The following is a 21,187-nucleotide window of genomic DNA, read 5'->3' as shown; positions in this document are numbered from 1 at the left end:
TGTATGCATAAACAGTCTTCAGTGATTCCAGGTACTCCTGCCCTGTTTCTGGTTTTCTCTTACGCACCCCCCAAAATGTCTAATAATTGAATTGTGTGTTGTTCTTTCTCCCCACTTACCCACTGAGATCTATCCCACTCTGTATACAAAACCAATTAAACGTAAATTATCCAGAAGGTTTAATGTAGTAAAATGTTTCATGTTGTTCAAATTTTAACAGAAAATGGAAGCCTTCAACCAAAAGAATGAATCTCGAATTTGGAGATTTTCATTTATTAACCATGTGCTGGGGTAGGGGGTGGGGACAGGTGAGGCAGTGGGAAAAGGTAGGGTAAACAACAGGGCCTGACAACCCCAAGGTCACATTTGATAAGCAGTCACTTACTCTACCTCTCCCCAAACTCTACTCTGGATCAAAGGCAGGTGTTTGTAAGGCTGGTGCCAACTCTTGGTAGTGTCCCTAAGCAAGCAGAGGAGCACCAGGAATCACGAAATGGCTTCCTTCACACAACTCTAGAATCAATGAACAACAAAAAGGAACAAAAACTGGGAGGGATCAACACATAGAAGAAAATTAGCTAAAAGAATAATCTGTTTATAAAGTCTAGTTTTACAGTAAGTGAGTGATCATTGATAATAACAACAAAAAAAGGAAAATAGAATAGGTGATGTTAGTGTCTAGGTATCACACACCACCTACTCTATTTCAAGCCTTTGATGAGGCTGGCATAAGATGGAGCACTACTGTGCCCAAGAAACAGTCTGAATGTTTGTATTCAAGCACGTCACACAAGACAAGAGGCACTTACTGCGGAGCTGCCTTATACTCCCTGGGAGATCACAATAGTCAGTGGTAAGCAGTTTTTTCATCACTAATGCACTAAAGTCCTCTATTACAGATGACAAACTCCATGGGGCCTCTTGGAATACTTGGTCAAACTGACCATATCCACAGCCCTATACCTACCACGCCAAAAGCTACCTGTGGTGCTTCTGATATAATCATCATTATTACATCATTGGTACATGCCCATGACAAGCCTGAGAAGGGCTATTTATGGCACAGAAACACAGATGCAAGAGGGTCTCAAATTTTTTGCAGTTTTGAAGGACATCCCTCCTCACTGCCATTGAAATTAGTCTTCTGATATGTACCACAACAAAGCAACAGACCTATAAGTTTGCCTGAAACAATCTCCCTCCTATGCCACACATATTTAGGATAAAAATGAGTTTACAAACAAACGATAAAACAGGCCATGCCATTTTTTATGTGAAGATTTACATGAAAAATACAAATCATATATTACATTATTTTCTTTGCATAATTTCCAGACATCTTTTATATCAACTAAATTAATCTTTACACAGAATAACAGTTAAACCTCAGCACTATGCCTGACAATCCAGGCATGAGGGCTTCAATTTGACTAATGCTAACTTGCAAAATACAGCCCACCTAACATGAACATTCACATCTAGAAGAGACACTGCCAAAGCTGGTTGTTGAAGAAACTGGAAATGGATGTCCATGTTCATGGATGAGAATATTTAATATTGTTAAAATGGCAATTCTTCCCAAGTTGATACAGAGAGTCAAAGCAATCTCTATCAAAAACTGAGCTGACTTCTTTACAGAAATTTGACAAGCTGATCTGAAAATTTATATAAAATTCAAGGGACTCAGATCTGCCAAAACAACCTTGAAAAAGAACAAAGTTGGAGAGCTCACATTTCCAGATTGCAAAACTTACGACAAAGGAACAGTAATCAAGACTGTGTCATACTGGAATATGAATAGATATATCAATGGAATAGAATTTAGAGCCCAGAAATAAACCCACGTATCTATAGTCAGCTGATTTTCAAGAAGGGTGCCAAGATCACTTCTTGGGGAAAGAGTACTGTTTTCAACAAATGGTGTTGGGACAACTAGATAGCCACATGCAAAAGAAATTTGGATCTCTTCCTCACACAAAAGGAAAAACAGACAAACTACACATCATCAGAATAAAAACTTTTGTGCTTCAAAAGACACCACTGAGAAAGGGAAAACACAGCCAGTCATAATGGTTCACACCTATAATCCCAGAACTTTGGGAGGCCAAGGCAAGAGAATCTCTTGAGGCCAGGAACTCAAGAAAGGCCTGGGCAATATAGCAAGACTCAACCTCTATTTATAAATGTTAAAAAAAAAGTCTAAAGACAACTGAAAGAAGAAAAAGTTTGCAAATCATATATGTAATAAGGGACTTGTATCTAGAATATATAAACAACTCTCTTACAACTCAATAACATAAGGGCAAGGCCAGGTGCAAGTAGCTCATGCCTATCATCTCAGCATTTTGGGAGGCTGACGTGGGAGGACTGCTTCACGCCAGGAGTTCAAAACCAGTGTGTGAAACATAGCGAGGCCCCATCTCTACCAAAATAATAATAATAATAAAAATAATAATAATAATAATAAAGACAAATGACCCAATGAAAAATGGGTTAATCAACATCATTAGCCATCATGGAAATACAAATCAAAACTATTAGATATTACTTTAATTATGTTCATAATAAAAGACAAACAAGTGTTAGCAAGGATGTTGTGACACTGAAACCCTCATATATTGCTAGTGGGGATCTATGCAGTAGTTTTGAAAAATAGTCTGGCTCTTTCTCAAAAGGTTAAACATGTTATCATATGACCCAACAACTTCACTCCTAGGGTATATACACCAAAGAGAAATGCAAACATCTCCTCATATGAAAACTTGTCCATGAATGTTTCTATCACATTACTCATGATAGCCAAAAGGTGGAAATAACCTAAACGTCCATCAAATGATAAACGGATAAATCAAATAAGCTATATCCATTCAACGGAATCATATTCAGAAATAAAAAGAAATAAAGTACTGACACATGCCACAATATGGATGAACTTTTAAAAGTTATGCTAAGTAGGCCAGGTGTGGTGGTTCGTGCCTATAACGCCAACACTTTGGGAGGCCAAGGTGGGTGAATCGCTTGAGCCCAGGAGTTCCAGACCAGCCTGGGCAACATGGCAAAACCACATCCCTACAAAAAACTCAAAACTTAGCCGGGTGTGGTGGCTCATGCCTGTGGTCCCAGCTACTCAGGAGGCTGAGTTGGGAGGATCGCTTGAGCCCGGGAGGTTGAGACTACAATGAGCCGGTATGGCGCCACTGCACTCCAGCCTAGGTGATACAGTGAGACCTTGTCTCAAAAAAAAAAAAAAAGAAAAAGAAAAAAATTATACTAAGAAGCCAGTCACAAAGAACCACATATTACATGATGACAGTTGTATGGAATGCCCAGAGGAGATAAATCTATAGAGACAGAAAGTAGAGCAGCGCATGCCAAGAGCTGGGGTAGCAATGGGTAAATGGGAGGAAGCAGTGGATTCAATGATTTATTTTTAGGATAATGAAAATATTCTAAAATTGACTATGGTGCTGGTTGCAGAACTTTCGAGTATATTAAAGCCATAGAATTAGTAAAAGGACTAAGATAGATAGAGAAAATTTTAATTTTTCCTTTGTGTTATCCCTAATCTAACTAATCTAGATGACATGGAGAGGGCTACTGTTGCCCTATCTCACTCACCCTTCCAGTTTTAAGAAGGCGATAGAAAGAGTACAAAGGTTGGGTTACCCACAAAGGGAACCCCATCAGACTAACAGCTGATCTCTCGGCAGAAACTCTACAAGCCAGAAAAGAGTGGGGGCCAATATTCAACATTCTTAAAGAAAAGAATTTTCAACCCAGAATTTCATATCCAGCCAAACTAAGCTTCGTAAGTGAAGGAGAAATAAAATCCTTTACAGACAAGCAAATGCTGAGAGATTTTGTCACCACCAGGCCTGCCCTAAAAGACCTCCTGAAGGAAGCACTAAACATGGAAAGGAACAACTGGCACCAGCCACTCAAAAACAGGCCAAATTGTAAAGACCATCAAGGCTAGGAAGAAACTACATCAACTAACGAGCAAAATAACCAGCTAACATCATAATGACAGGATCAAATTCACACATAACAATATTAACCTTAAATGTAAATGGACTAAATGCTCCAATTAAAAGACACAGACTGGCAAATTGGATAAAGAGTCAAGACCCATTAGTGTGCTGTATTCAGGAAACCCATCTCACATGTAGAGACACACATAGGCTCAAAATAAAGGGACAGAGGAAGATCTACCAAGCAAATGGAAAACAAAAAAAGGCAGGGGTTGCAATCCTAGTCTCTGATAAAACAGATTTTAAACCAACATAGATCAAAAGAGACAAAGAAGGCCATTACATAATGGTAAAGGGATCAATTCAACAAGAAGAGCTAACTATCCTAAATATATATGCACCCAATACAGGAGCACCCAGATTCATAAAACAAGTCCTTAGTGACCTACAGAGAGACTTAGACACCCACACAATAATAATGGGAAAGTTTTAACACCCCACTGTCAACATTAGACAGATCAACGAGACACAAAGTTAACAAGGATACCCAGGAATTGAACTCAGCTCTGCACCAAGCAGACCTAATAGACATCTACAGAACTCTCCAACCCAAATCAACAGAATATACATTCTTTTCAGCACCACACCACACCTATTCCAAAATTGACCACATAGTTGGAAGTAAAGCTCTCCTCAGCAAATGTGAAAGAACAGAAATTATAACAAACTGTCTCTCAGACTATAGTGCAATCAAACTACAACTCAGGATTAAGAAACTCACTCAAAACTGCTCAACTACATGGAAACTGAACAACCTGCTCCTGAATGACTACTGGGTACATAAAGAAATGAAGGCAGAAATAATGATGTTCTTTGAAACCAACGAGAACAAACACACAACATACCAGAATCTCTGGGACACATTCAAAGCAGTGTGTAGAGGGAAATTTATAGCACTAAATGCCCACAAGAGAAAGCAGGAAAGATCTAAAATTGACACCCTAACATCACAATTAAACGAACTAGAGAAGCAAGAGCAAACACATTCAAAAGCTAGCAGAAGGCAAGAAATAACTAAGAGCAAAGCAGAAGTGAAGGAAATAGAGACACAAAAAACCCTTCAAAATAATCAATGAACACAGGAGCTGGTTTTTTGAAAAGATCAACAAAATTGATAGACCGCTAGCAAGACTAATAAAGAAGAAAAGACAGAAGAATCAAATAGAAGCAATAAAGAATGACAAAGGGGATATCACCACTGATCCCACAGAAATACCAACTACCATCAAAGAATACTATAAACACCTCTATGCAAATAAACTAGAAAATCTAGAACAAATGGATAAAGTCAATTAGGAAAAGAGGAAGTCAAATTGTTCCTGTTTGCAGATGACATGATTGTATATCTAGAAAACCCCATCGTCTCAGCCCAAAATCTCCTTAAGCTGATAAGCAACTTCAGCAAAGTCTCAGGATACAAAATCAATGTGCAAAAATCACAAGCATTCTTACACTCCAATAACAGAGAGCCAAATCATGAGTGAACTCCCATTCACAATTGTTTCAAGGAGAATAAAATACCTAGGAATCCAACTTACAAGGGATGTGAAGGACCTCTTCAAAAAGAACTATAAACCACTGCTCAATGAAATAAAAGAGGATACAAACAAATGGAAGAACATTCCATGCTCATGGGTAGGAATAATCAATATCATGAAAATGGCCATACTGCCCAAGGTAATTTATAGATTCAATGCCATCCCCCCATCAAGCTACCAATGACTTTCTTCACAGAACTGGAAAAAGCTACTTTAAAGTTCATATGGAACCAAAAAAGAGCCTGCATTGCCAAGTCAATCCTAAGCCAAAAGAACAAAGCTGGAGGCATCACACTACCTGACTTCAAACTATACTACAAGGCTTAGCCACAGTAACCAAAACAGCATGGTACTGGTACCAAAACAGAGATATAGACCAATGGAACAGAACAGAACCCTCAGAAATAATGCCGCGTATCTACAACTATCTGATCTTTGACAAACCTGGCAAAAACAAGAAATGGGGAAAGGATTCCCTATTTAATAAATGGTGCTGGGAAAACTGGCTAGCCATATGTAGAAAGCTGAAACTGGATCCCTTCCTTACACCTTATACAAAAATTAATTCAAGATGGATTAAAGACTTACATGTTAGACCTAAAACCATAAAAACCCTAGAAGAAAACCTAGGCAATACCATTCAGGACATAGGCATGGGCAAGGACTTCATGTCTAAAACACCAAAAGGAATGGCAACAAAAGCCAGAATGGACAAATGGGATCTGATTAAACTAAAGAGCTTCTGCACGGCAAAAGAAACTACCATCAGAGTGAACAGGCAACCTACAGAATGGGAGAAAATTTTTGCAATCTACTCAGCTGACAAAGGGCTAATATCCAGAATCTACAATGAACTCAAACAAATTTACAAGAAAAAAACAAACAACCCCATCAAAAAGTGGGCAAAGGATATGAACAGACACTTCTCAAAAGAAGACATTTATGCAGCCAACAGACACATGAAAAAATGCTCATCATCACTGGCCATCAAAGAAATGCAAATCAAAACCACAATAAGATACCATCTCACACCAGTTACAATGGCGATCATTAAAAAGTCAGGAAACAACAAGTGCTGGAGAGGATGTGGAGAAATAGGAACACTTTTACACTGTTGGTGGGACTGTAAACTAGTTCAACCATTGTGGAAGTCAGTGTGGCGATTCCCCAGGGATCTAGAACTAGAAATACCATTTGACCCAGCGATCCCATTACTTGGTATATACTCAAAGGATTATAAATCATGCTGTTATAAAGACACATGCACACGTATGTTTATTGTGGCACTATTCACAATAGCAAAGACTGGGAACCAACCCAAATGTCCAACAATGATAGACTGGATTAAGAAAATGTGGCACATATACACCATGGAATATTATGCAGCCATAAAAAAGGATGAATTCATGTCCTTTGTAGGGACATGGATGAAGCTGGAAACCATCATTCTCAGCAAACTATTGCAAGGACAAAAAACCAAACACCACATGTTCTCACTCATAGGTGGGAACTGAACAATGAGAACACATGGACACAGGAAGCGGAACATCACACACTGGGGCCTGTTGTGGGGTGGGGGGCTGGGGGAGGGATAGCATTAGGAGATATACCTAATGTAAATGAAGAGTTAATGGGTGCAGCACACCAACATGGCACATGTATACATATGTAACAAACCTGCAAGTTGTGCACATGTACCCTAAAACTTAAAGTATAATAATTATAAAATTTTTTTAAAATGCAAGTGAAAATATAAAGCAATTACTAACAACAACAAAAACTATAGAAGAAAGAAAATGTAATAATTTGGCTTTAAAATGAAACAAATTTCAACACGGACAATGGTATAAACATTACAATCATATAAGCAACACAGATATAACCAAATTGGGAGGATGGGAAGAGGGAAGGTTGGGTAAAAAAAGGAAGTCAACAGATAATAGCTAATGTTTATGAACATATTATTTGAAAACATGGAAGCAACTCTCAGAAGACACATGCGGCTGCCTATGGGGAAGATTCTGTCCATTCCAACAACAATGCTTTGGACTGTGCCAGAGCAAAGGACTACTGTTTTTCATTCTAGGACACTGGGTACACCAAGCTCCTAACCATAGTTCTAAATTTCAGAAAACTACCAAAATTAAAATTTTTTAGAAACCACTCTACCCTTTCTTTACTTATTTAACACTAAAACTTGATTGAACTCCTAGGCCGGGCACAGTGGCACATGCCGGTAATCCCAGCACTTTGGGAGGCTGAGGCAGGCAGATCACGAGGTCAGGAAATCGAGACCATCCTGGCTAACACGGTGAAACTCCATCTCTACTAAAAATACAAAAAATTAGCCAGGGCATGGTGGCGGTCACCTGTAGTCCCAGCTACTTGGTAGGCTGAGGCAGGAGAATGGTGTGAACCTGGGAGGCGAAGCTTGTAGTGAGCCGAGACCGTCCTACCGCACTCCAGCCTGGTGACGGAGCAGGACTTCGTCTCAAAAAAAAAAAAAAAAGACTTGATTGAACACCCTGGGGCCAAAACCTGACCTGAACTGACAGGAAGCTATTCAAAACTATACTTATGCTACTTAGTGTAAATATTATATATACTTCAATGCAGAAACAGCGCATTTGAGTAACGGATCTTACTCCAAGCCTCGAGGGGAGTATCTGATAATTTATAGTATATGTAGCAGAGTACTGTAGCAGACTACTTTCCTAAAAACCTGAGAATTTCTAAATTCTAAAGTATTTCTGATCCAAGAGTTTTGAATAAGAGAGTATGGGCTTACAATTCATTTTTCAAAATGAAATGTATTACTTTTATTACATGTATTTTAGTACACGTATTACTTTTATTTTTTAGATTTTGAAGGTATTCTGAAGAATTCAATGGAGAGAAAGTATAAAAAGAATAACAGGTATGAGACTCATGTGACCTTAAACGGATCAACATCTAATGCCACACACTTTCCAAAAGTGGCATTATTCCTGGATCATTATTTAAGATAATAAATAAAGAGGTTACACTGTCTAATTAGAAATTTGAAAAAGAAGGCAAGAAAACTTCACTTGACTCCTCATTCATATCCCACTACTGTCCCATCTATCCTACTCTTCTAGGAAAAGGTGGTCTACACTCACATTCAACATTTCTTCACTTTCTATACACATTTCAACTAACTACAATCTGGCTTCAGTACAGTAAGGTCTACAATGCTCTCTATATTAAGCCTAAAAATTGTTTTGCAGCCCTCATGTTATTTGACTTGATACTTTTACTCCCTTCCTAGTCTTAAAATACTCTTTTCTTTGACTTAAATGACATAACACCGTCCTAGTGTTCCTCCTGCTCCATCTCCACCTCTGCAGATCTATCCCCTATAGCATGACATTGTACGCAGAGATTCCTCAAAGTTCCATTTAACCCTCTCTGATTCTCATTCTGTGCTCCCTTTTCCTGGGTGATTTAATCCATAACTTTGGCTTGAATGCCCACCTTTGCAGATGTTATTTAAAAAGAAAATATTGATAAATCAGACTTTATTGAATTTAAAACTTTTGCACTTTAAAAGATACCATTAATAAAACTCAAGATAAGCCACCGACTGGGGAAAAAATACTTGACAATCATATATCTGATAAAAGACTTCTATCTGGCCGGGCACGGTGGCTCACGCCTGTAATCCTAGCACTTTGGGAGGCCGAGGCAGGCGGATCACAAGGTCAGGAAATCGAGACCATCCTGGTCAACATGGTGAAACCCTGTCTTTACTAAAAATACAAAAAATTAGCCAGGCACGGTGGCGGGCGCCTGTAGTCTCAGCTACTCGGGAGGCTGAGGCAGGAAAATGGCGTGAACCCGGGAGGCGGAGCTTGCAGTGAGCCGAGATCGTGCCACTGCACTCCAGCCTGGGTGACAGAGTGAGACTCCGCCTCAAAAAAAAAAAGACTTGTATATAGAATAAAGAACTCCTACGTTAACACAAACAACATAATTTTAAAATAAGCAAAATACATTAACAGACATTTCATCAAAGAAGATATATGAGAGCCAGGCTCTCATATGTGCCTGTAGTCCTAGCTATTCGGGAGGCTGAGGCAAGAGGGTCGTTTGAGCCCATGAGTTCGAGGCTACAGTGAGCTATGATCACAACACTGTACTCCATTCTGGGCAACAGCATGAGACCCCATCTCTAAAAAATAAAATAAAATAATGAAGACATATGAATAGCTAATAAACTCACGAAAAGATGCTAAAAATTAAAACCACAATGATATACCACTATACCCCCCCTAGAATGGCTACAACCAAAAACACTAGAATGGCTCCAATCAAAAAGACAGTCAATACTAATTGTTTGATATAGAAAAAATTAGATCTCTCATGTATTGCTGGTGAGAATATAAATTGGTATAGACACTTGGAAAATGGTCTAGCAGTTTCCTAAAAAGTTAAACATAAACTTATCTTATGACCCAGGAACTGCAGTCCTTGGAATTCATCCAAGAGATATGAAAACATAGGTCCACACAAAGACACATACATGAATGTGCATAGCAGCATTCCTCATAGTAGCCCAAAACTGGAAATATTCCAAATGTCCACCAACTAAAGAATAGATAAAAATGTGGCTTATCTATACAATGAAATTATATTCAGCAATTAAAAGGAAAAAACCAATCATATACACTACAACATGGATGAACCTCAAAGATTATGCAAATTGAAACAAGTCAGACACAAAAGTCTATATATTATACAATTCCATTTTTATAAAGTGTCTTGAGAAGGCAGATCAGTGATTGCCTCATGTTGGGTGTAGTTGTGGGTACTATCTGCAAATGGGCAAGAGGGAACTTTGGGGGCAAAGGAAATGTCTCTAACTGGATTACAACGACACTGCACTACTTCAAATTTATTAATCACTGAATTGTACACTTATAATAGGTGAATTTTATGGTGCCTAAATTACACCTCAAGATGCTCATTTAATACAGCTTACAAGGCCCTATGTTATCTATCCCACCTCATTTTGTACTACCCCTCTCTCTATAGTCCAGCAACAGCAGTGTTCCTTCAGTCCCCTCAGACCTCCCAGCACCTTACCACCACAGCCTATATATATGGTATTCTCTGCCTGCAACACTCTTCCTTCCCCTTTTGGGCTAACTAACTCTTCCTCAACCATCTGACCATCCTGACAGAGGAAATTCCACATTCATAGTTCTTTATAAGATCAATGAAGAACCTCTACTTCATTAACAATGTTCACAGTTAAAATGTTACATTTATTGAGTTCTTTAATTAATGACTTTCTCCCCTACTCAGCCGTAAGCTCCCCAAAGGCAGCATATCTCATTTTGCTCACCTTTGTATCTCTCTTTCTGTGGCCCAATGCCTATCACATAAGATCTATTAAATAAAAGCTGGTTGGATCAATCTCCCTGAGACAGCAGGCAAAAATGGCTGAGAATTTCATTTGTAACTCAAACTATTAAGCAACACTGTTCTCTGTCTCAAATCCTGATCAAGTACCCTAGTGGAGATTTGGAAACAACTAACAAAAATTCATGTTTGTCAACCTGGTACAATTCATTTCAGATGGGAAGAAACCCACTGATCTTTAAATATCTGCAGCAGATTGACCACATCAGACTTAGTTGAAGATTGAAATGGATTTCAAATATAGTGGAATGTAATCCAAGTATCTTTAAGAATAATTTTAGAAGATGACAAGTATAAGTAGTTAAGAATTACTGATCAACCCTCTCCCTCCCCCTCCCCCTCCCTCTCCCTCCTCTCCCCATGGTCTCCCTCTCCCTCTCTTTCCACGGTCTCCCTCTGACGCTAGCCGAAGCTGGACTGTACTGCTGCTATCTCGGCTCACTGCAACCTCCCTGCCTGATTCTCCTGCCTCAGCCTGCCCAGTGCCTGCGATTGCAGGCGCGCGCCGCCCCGCCTGACTGGTTTTCGTATTTTTTTGGTGGAGACGGGGTTTTGCTGTGTTGGCGGGGCTGGTCTCCAGCTCCTAACCGCGAGTGATCCGCCAGCCTCAGCCTCCCAAGGTGCCGAGATTGCAGACGGAGTCTCGTTCACTCAGTGCTCAATGGTGCCCAGGCTGGAGTGCAGTGGCGTGATCTCGGCTCGCTACAACCTCCACCTCCCAGCCACCTGCCTTGGCCTCCCAAAGTGCCGAGATTGCAGCCTCTGCCCAGCCGCCACCCCGTCTGGGAAGTGAGGTGCGTCTCTGCCTGGCCGCCCATCGTCTGGGATGTGAGGAGCCCCTTCTGCATGGCTGCCCAGTCTGGAAAGTGAGGAGCATCTCTGCCCGGCCGCCATCCCATCTAGGAAGTGAGGAGCGCCTCTTCCCGGCCGCCATCCCATCTGGGAAGTGAGGAGCGTCTCTGCCCGGCCGCCCATCGTCTGAGATGTGGGGAGCACCTCTGCCCCACCGCCCCATCTGGGATGTGAGGAGCGCCTCTGCCCGGCCGCGACCCCGTCTGGAAAGTGAGGAGCGTCTCTGCCCGGCCGCCCCGTCTGAGAAGTGAGGAGCCCCTCCACCCGGCAGCCGCCCCGTCTGAGAAGTGAGGAGCCCCTCCGCCCGGCAGCCACCCTGTCTGGGAAGTGAGGAGCGTCTCCGCCCGGCAGCCACCCCGTCCGGGAGGGAGGTGGGGGTCAGCCCCCGCCAGGCCAGCCGCCCCGTCCGGGAGGGAGGTGGGGGTCAGCCCCCCACCCGGCCAGCCGCCCCGTCCAGGAGGGAGGTGGGGGGGTCAGCCCCCCGCCCGGCCAGCCGCCCCGTCCGGAAGGGAGGTGGGGGGGTCAGCCCCCCGCCCGGCCAGCCGCCCCGTCCGGAAGGGAGGTGGGGGGGTCAGCCCCCCGCCCGGCCAGCCGCCCCGTCCGGGAGGTGAGGGGCGCCTCTGCCCGGCCGCCCCTACTGGGAAGTGAGGAGCCCCTCTGCCCGGCCACCACCCCGTCTGGGAGGTGTACCCAACAGCTCATTGAGAACGGGCCATGATGACAATGGCGGTTTTGTGGAATAGAAAGGGGGGAAAGGTGGGGGAAAGATTGAGAAATTGGATGGTTGCCATGTCTGTGTAGAAAGAAGTAGACATGGGAGACTTTTCATTTTGTTCTGTACTAAGAAAAATTCTTCTGCCTTGGGATCCTGTTGATCTGTGACCTTACCCCCAACCCTGTGCTCTCTGAAACATGTGCTGTGTCCACTCAGGGTTAAATGGATTAAGGGCGGTGCAAGATGTGCTTTGTTAAACAGATGCTTGAAGGCAGCATGCTCGTTAAGAGTCATCACCACTCCCTAATCTCAAGTACCCAGGGACACAAACACTGCGGAAGGCCGCAGGGTCCTCTGCCTAGGAAAACCAGAGACCTTTGTTCACTTGTTTATCTGCTGACCTTCCCTCCACTATTGTCCTATGACCCTGCCAAATCCCCCTCTGAGAGAAACACCCAAGAATGATCAATAAAAAAATAAAAATAAAAAATAAAAAGAATTACTGATCAAAGCATTTTAAGACAGAGGAAAACTTGAGTTTCCTAAGTTACAGATGAGAAATTTCAACCTTTGAGTCAAAAACCCAATGCTGGATAGATAGCAAGTTATGGAAGCTTGCTATCCAACAGCTGAACGAGAGCCCAAATATGCTACTGCACTAGTATCACCTCAAAGCCTTCTTCCCTTCACTCAGCCAGGAAAGAAGGCTCCCCCTGCCACATCACATCTCGCCCTCTGTCTCACTCTCACTTAACCACTGGTTAGCAAGGCTAACCTTAAGCTATAAAGATTGCCCTGCTCCTGCCTTTTACTGAAACGAAGACCAAAATTAAACTTGAAAGCTCTGAGAAATTTCAGGGAAGATGACAGAGAAACACCACAAGGTCTCCATATGTTACCCACTAAAAAACAGTCTGATGCAAATTTTGTTATTTGGGCTTGGCCTGTTAAAACTATTAGCTTTAAAAACAGTGAGTTCATTTTAAAATATAAAAATGAGCTGAATTTTTATTTATTTATTTATTTATTTATTTATTTATTTTGAGACAGGGTCTCGCTCTGTTGCCCAGGCTGGAGTGCAGTGGTGCAATCTCGGCTCACTGCAACCTCCACCTTCCTGGTTCAAGCGACTGCGCTGCCTCAGCCTCCCGAGTAGCTGGGATTACAGGTGCACGCCACCACTCCTGTCTAATTTTTTTGTCTTTTTAGTAGAGACAGGGTTTCACCATGTTGGCCAGAGTGATTTCGAACTGACCTCAGGCAATCCGCCCGCCTTGGCCTTCCAAAGTGCTGAGATTACAGGCGTGAGCCACAGCGCCCGGTCATGAGCTGAAATTTTTTAATGCAACAAGAATAAAGCAGGCCAGGAGTGGTGGCTCACACCTGTAATCCCGGCACTTTAGGAAGCCAAGGCGAGTGGATCACTTAAGCTCCGGAGTTTGAAACCAGCCTGGGCCACATGGTGAGACCCCATCTCTCCTAAAAATATAAAAAAAATTGCTGGGCGTGGTGGTGCATGCCTGTGGTATCAGCTACTTGGTCGACAGATGGGAGGATCACTTGAGCCCAGGGGACAGAGGTTGCAGTGAGCCAAGATTGTACCACTACACTCCAGCCTGGATGACAGGAGGAGAACCTGTCTCAAAAAAAAAAAAAAAGTTAACTACCAGAAAATATATATGCAATTACCAATAGTGAAGAAATCATACGACATACAAACATATCCCACAGACTAAAGTTTATCCAGAAACAAAAGACTGAAGTTTGTTAGTTTTTAAATCTCCTAGAGTAATTTAGAGCATTGCCAGGTGCAGCGGCTTGTACCTGTAGCCCCAGCTACTTGGGAGGCTGAGGTGGGAAGCCCACTTTAGGCCAGGAGTTCTAGACTGGCCTGGGCAACATAGTAAGACCTTGTCCCCCACCAAAAAAATTCAGATCATTACTAGAGGTAATAAAGGGTACAATAAATGTTAAATAAAACAATAATAAATAAGCAATGCTGAAAATAAGTGGAAAATAAAATCCAAAGCATAAATAATTTAAACAGATAAAGTATATGAAGAAACTAAAAAGTATAAAAATACTGCCTGTCAATAATAATGGAGGAAAAAACTAGATGAAAGCATTTGTAAATCTTAAGTACTTTACATGCATATTTCATTTAAATCTCACAGCAGTGCCAGGAGGGAGAGAAACTTTTATCTCCTTTCATGCATGGCTTAGAGAAATTAATCAACTTGCCCAAGCTTTCACAGACATATTTCAAGGACTCTCAGCTGCTAGCATTTGCTTGACCTTACAGAAGGTGTCAACAAAAAGTTTTTATGCAACTAGACCATAATTGCCCCTGACTAACCGGGGATTCCAAGGTGCCAATTTCAGAGATGTTAGAATGGATAAAAATGCACAACTTATGCTTGACTAAATGTGATAGTGTGCAGCAACCGATCAGGTGAACCTAAAATATGTAGCGGTTTTTTTGTTTTTTGTTTTTTTAATTTCACAGTGGCACTGCTACGGGAAGGACTAAGATAAAACATAATATGTTCCTGTCTTTGTTGTAGTAAAGAAGAGCTATGGATATAGAAGACAACATGGAATTCACATTTGAAGTATTAAATAGTGACAGGCCTTTTGTTGCCTTTTTTGTCTATACAGAGGGACAACTTAACCAAAGCAATGGTTATATCTGCCTAAAATTTGGCAAAGATAATAAATTAGATATTTCAAAAGTGGGTTACTTTAAGGCACTAAGATACCCCTCAAATAGTTAGGTGGAATTCATGGCAGATATTTAACTGTAGCATTTTGAGTTCACTTGCAAATTTGTATCACAAGCCACAGAAAAGAAACACTGCATTTAAAAACTATAGCCCACATCCTTATGTTCTTTCATCTTTATTCTAGTAGAAGATGCAAGGTAATTTTCCAACACACAACCTCAGAGGTTGAAGTCAAGAGCGGCAGAATGGATGGATTCAAGGTGTGCCAACAATGCTGCCCAGTAGGAAAAAATTCCATAAAAACCGGGCCCCTAAGGAAAACAACAAAGCCTAATGCTGAAGTCCTGTCCAAATGCAAGTGCTTGGCTAAGAGAGAGCAGTCAGGCTGTAGAATGAAAGGCAGTGTATGCAATTTAGAATCCCCAGAAGTAGAGTAACAGAGAGACACCACAGCTGCATGAGAGTGAGATGCTAATGTGGGGCAGGCAGGACTCAGCTCCAGACAGTGCATGCTATCAGGACTCCTTCCATGACTCGGGAAGACCTCAGTACAGCCACTGGGGCAGGTACGTGAATTAGGTAAACCAGGTGCAATTAACTGGAAAAAGGGCCTGGACTAATGTCTGGGCTTTCTGAAAGATTTTGCATCTCAGGGAAATTATGGAATAGCCACAGTATTCCCTTGGTAATAGAATGCAAAAATACTGAAAACACTCAAAGTTAAGAAAAGGGAAAAGAGAAGATTTGTTAGGGTTCTTTTAGCATTTCACTTCTGAGAAACAGAACAGGTGTTTTCAACACTTGGAAAACACCTTCAATCCATCAAGCACAGAAATAGTCTGCGTTTGGCCAGGCACGGTGGCTCATGCCTGTAATCTTCAGGAAGCCGAGGCGGTGGATCGCCTGAGGTCAGGAGTTCGTGACCAGCCTGGCCAACATGGTGAAACCCTGTCTCTACTAAAAATGCAGAAATTAGCCGAGAGTAGTGGCGGGCGCCTGTAATCCCAGCTACTCAGGAGGCTGAGGCAAGATAACTGCTTGAACCCGGGAAGTGGAGGTTGCAGTGACCCAAGATCATGCCATTGCACTCCAGCCTGGGTGACAAGAGCAAGACTCCATCTCAAAAAAAGAAAGAAAGAAAGAAAAGAAATAGTCTACCTTCTTGAGCTCCTACAAGAGCTCTTCAGTGCTTGCCCTGCAGAGAACAGTGTCTGATCCCTATAGATAACGAAAGGGGGATGAAGGAGAGGTCAAGGCTCCAGCAGCCCAGCGTTCTCCCTGGGTATTCAGCACATCATCAGAGAATAAACCTGTTTACTTTGCTGCCTCCTTGAAGGCTCAGTAATGAAGCCATGATTAGAATTGCAGGCATGGATTCCAGCCACTTATCACAAGATGTTCCATTTTCTCTTGCTACGTAACAAACTACCCAAAACTTTGTTGCTTGAACAGCCATGATTTCCTATTTCTCATAATTCCATGGGTTGGCTGGGCAGCTCTTCTGCTGCCCTTACCTGACTTACAAACGCTGCTTCGCTGGGCTCAGCAGGGAAGGCAGGGCCTTCTCCATGTGGCCTTTTCTTCTAGGCTTCTTCACATGGTGGCAGCAGCATCCCAAGACAGTTCACCCACTACACATGGTGCCTCTGCTTGCACTGTGTCTGCTGATTGAGACCAAAGTCAAGAAGGGGGAAAAGAGACTCTACCACTTGATGGGTCCTGTGGTTTGAATGTGTCCCCCAAGTTCATGTATTGGAAACTTAATCCCCAATGCAACAGTGTTGACAGGTGGGACTTGTAAGACGTAATCAAGCCATGAGGGCTCTGCCCTCACTAATGGATTAATGCTGTTATTGAGGAAGTAGGTTAGTTATCATGGGAGTGGGTTCCTAACAGAAGAATAAGTTCAGCCTCCTTCCCTTCTCTCCATCCCAGGCACATGCTCTCTTGCCCATCTGCCTTCCACCATGGGATGATGCAGCAAGAAAGCCCTCACCAGATGTGAGCCCCTCAACCTTGGACTTCCCAGGCTGCAGAACTGTAAGAACTAAATCTCTGTACTTTATTAATTACCCCATCTCAGGTACTCTGTTACAGCAGCACAACACAGACTAAGACAATGGGAGAAACAAGTGAAGTCATACTGCAAACAGGCAGAGCTGGGAGCGGGGACAGGGGGCAGTGATTCATTAGGAGCCGTTTTGTAACAATTTACCACATATTGTTTTCGCTGCTTTTTGCTCTGATAATAATAGTTTTTATCAGTAGAGTGTTTTTATAAGGTGTTTTCACACCTATTATAAATTCAAAGCTAATTATGATCTTTATAATATGGGGAAAAAGGTGCTCAACTCTATTTCTACCACAGAATAACATTAATAAAGATCCAAAAATATTCCCAAGGTTTAGAGACTAGAATTCCTTCTAGCAATCCATACCTCTTGAAGATCTCACGTTCCTTAACAAACACATGGATCTTGTGAAGCATCTTTAGTAGGCTGACAGAGGAAGAAACTGTGGCCAAAGTTTATAACAGAAAAATCGAAGGCAATTATACTTCATTTGAAGTGCTTCCTGCAGAAAGAATTCTCAGCATGTCATTGTACAATGCAGCATGTAAGGACAGTGGCACACACTGCTCTGCACCAGTCAGCTGTCATCTCAGGCCAGAACAAGCATATTCTCCACATACTGCAGTAAACCAGAAAAACCAGAGCAGAATTTGCCTCACTACTCACCTTACCCCCTGACCATCCGAGATATGTCTGCCCAGGCAGGACAAATCTTCTCAAGGACCCCAGTACATGCCATGGTCAACCTTACCCTTGTTCATTCTGTCCCACCTTCTTGGGATGCTCTTTCCTCTTTGCCCATCAGGCCCAAAATTCCCTGGCCTTCAGACCACACCTCAAAGCATTTCTTCTCTACAAGCAAAACATGTTCCCCTTTCCCTTCCTTACAACCCATAGCAGTTACCCAATTTCTTTACAGGTGGACATTAGTCACATTAAAAACAGTCCTTCAATATAAGTGATGGTTAATTTCACATGTCAACTTGACTAGGCCACAATATCCAGATATTTGGTCAAACATTATTCTGAATGTTTCTGTGAAGGTATTTTTAAGATAAGACTGACATTTAAATTGGCAGACTTTTTTTTAAGGCAAGACCGGATTTATTCCCATTTTACAGACGAGGAAACACTCAGAGAGGTCAAGTCATCCACCTGCTCTAGGTCAATACATGACTCAGCTGAAACTTCCTCTCCTAGATATACAATGAGAGTAATGCCAGACCTGCTTCTCAAAACAGATATGCACAAGAAAACTGTTTTAGTCTCATTCTTCTGACAACTAGAAAGTAAATATTCACCAGGCCCTCCCTGTGCACATAACATTATCATAAGTCAGAAGTCTGTCATTAAGAACATAAAATCACAGTGCAGATTGGGAGTGGGAAGATACACAGAAAGGATACCAAGAGTTTCTGTCAACTGCCCCTGGTTTGAGTTCAACATTTTTTTAAGAGATGCAATTTTTTTTTTTAGGAGATGGGGTTTCACTATGTTGCCTAGGCTGGACTTAACTCCTAGGCTCAAGTGATCCTCTTGCCTCAGCCTCCCAAGTATCTGGGACTACAGGTGCCTGACACCACACCCAGCTTCTAAATTGGTGGATTCTGAGTAAAATATCCTGCTTTCCATAATGTGCGTGGGCCTCAACCAATCAGTTGAAGGCCTTAATATAAAAATGACTGACCTCCCCCAGAAGAAGTGGGAATTCTGCCAGCAGACTGCCTTCAGCCTTGAACTCCAGAATCAACTCTTCCCTGAACCTCCAGCCTGCCAGCCCACCCTACAGATTTTGGACTTGTTAGTCTCCACAATCATATGAACCAATTCCTTAAAATAAATCTCTCTCTCCCAATCTCATCTAGCTATATATATATATATATATATAGGTATATCTGTACACACACACACACAGACACACACACCCTATTGGTTTTGTTTCTTTGGAGAACTCTGACTGATACAATATATCACATAGTTTAGATCATTCCTTGCAGGGTACAAAGCCTGGCCTACTTAAAAGGCTATATGATCCCTGGAGTGTTGCATATTTTTTAGCAATTCCTACAGTCTTCTGTACCATCATGTTTCTTTAGTATTCCCTACGGTGTTCCATACAGAGCAGGGGTAAAAATATTCCAGGAACTTGAATTTGTGCTTCCTTATGACTAAACCTTGTATCCTTCCAGTTTCCTAACCTTTCTGCACCATTGACTGTGATATGTATACATACTAAAGAAGCTGAAAGAAAGAAAAGGAATACTGCTCCCATTTTCCCATGGTGAAATCCCAAAGGTGGTTAATGTCTATTAAAAACTAGTAGTTTTATTACTAACTGGCACACAGGTGGTAGAATTTAAAAAAAAAAAAAAAACTACAAATTATTATTTGCTTTATGATCCTGGAATCCATTCTTTTAAATTTTCTCCACCTAGAAAACATCTTTTAGTGAAAAAACTATAATAAAAGCAAAAAAATGTTTTAGTCAATCATCAAAATAATAACCCAAGACCAAATTTAAAGTAATATAAACGTAAATCAGGAATACTTTTTAAAGTCAGCTATCACATCTTAGAGATTTTTAGTTTATTTTAAATCCCTTTGGGAAGACATAGAATATTTCATTCATTTAACCTAAGCAAACAAATGGACAAGGACGTATTCTCATAGTCTGACCCAATTTTCCGAGCATCTTCCAAGTGCCAGGCTCCTACTAGGAACTGGAAAATTTTAGAAGTGAACTGGTGCTATCATTCGTCCCTAAAATAGATTAGTGAATGCCCAGAAAATAAAGGATGCTCACATTTAAGCTACTCTCTAACAATGTGCATATTTCTGCTACTACCAGTTGAATTGTGCACATTATCAAAAACCTATTGTTTCATCTCCAAACCTGTTTATGTCAGTTGTACTCATTCTGCAATGGTATAATTTAATTGAATACTATATAAACTGATCACAAATGGACAAACATGTGGCTACAAAAGTTAAGAAGTTACTATTTCTATAAAACCTAAGTTGAATACTTTGGAAAGCATCCATACAGGCATATTACTTTCCTTAAAATTTTTTGACAAATTGAGTATATATAAAACAACTATAAAAGACTAGAAAACAACACTAAAATACCAGAATCCTGGCTAGGTGCAATGGCTCATACCTGTAATCCCAGTACTTTGGGAAGCTGAGGCAGAAGGATCACTTGAGGCCAGGAGTTTGAGACCAGTCTGGGCAACACAGCAAGACCCCATCTCTACAAAAAAAATTTTAAATTAAAAAAAAAAGATAGAATTCTATGCTCTGACTGCTTCAGATGTTCCTAAAGTCTCAATCTACTTTAAACAGAGTGAAACTAGAAAACACAGAAGCTACTCTATAAATGTGGTTTTTACAAGAACAATAATACAGAACTGAGAGGACCCATAATACTCAAAGAAAGATTACTACCCTAGATCACAAGACTGGCCTTTTGCATCCTCCACTATTCCCAGAACAATCCATCAGTAGCAGTAACATTACACTTGAATACTTCCTGAAGTCAAGTTGTTTTATTTAAAACTGAAATATCCCTCTAAAAGACAACAACAACAACAACAAAAATAAGTATGTATGTACAAGGTATTCACTGCAGCACTATTTCTAACAGCAAGACACTAAAGACAATCCAAATGTCCATTAATATGGGACTGACAATAAACTATGGTAAATTCACACAATGAAATAGACAAAAAGGCATGACAAATGCCTCTATATACTTCTATGGAGTGATCAGCAGGAAAAATAGGAAGACAAAAAAGCAAGAAGAAAATTA

At 41.3% G+C, this 21,187-nt stretch overlaps 1 protein-coding gene across 7 annotated transcripts in view; it reads right to left on the bottom strand.

The window, feature by feature from the left end:
- The window catches only part of MARCHF8 (membrane associated ring-CH-type finger 8), a 139,969-nt gene that overhangs the window by 77,591 nt on the left and 41,191 nt on the right, over positions 1-21,187 (bottom strand). For 4 of the 7 annotated variants that reach the window (XM_063710127.1, XM_055353120.2, XM_063710129.1 and 1 more), the window contains exon 2: positions 20,537-20,629. The exons of 2 other annotated variants lie outside the window; for them this stretch is intronic. The gene's annotated coding sequence lies outside the window, so the exon portion shown is untranslated. Of the gene's footprint in view, positions 1-809; positions 976-20,536; positions 20,630-21,187 lie in introns of those variants that run through there. One more of the 7 variants, XM_004049336.5, reaches the window with a different exon arrangement.

The sequence above is a fragment of the Gorilla gorilla genome, chromosome 8 (genome assembly GCF_029281585.2).
Source record: "Gorilla gorilla gorilla isolate KB3781 chromosome 8, NHGRI_mGorGor1-v2.1_pri, whole genome shotgun sequence".
Lineage (NCBI taxonomy): Eukaryota > Metazoa > Chordata > Mammalia > Primates > Hominidae > Gorilla > Gorilla gorilla.
The sequence above is the reverse complement of the archived record's forward strand: the minus strand, read 5'-3'. Positions and strand labels throughout refer to the sequence as shown.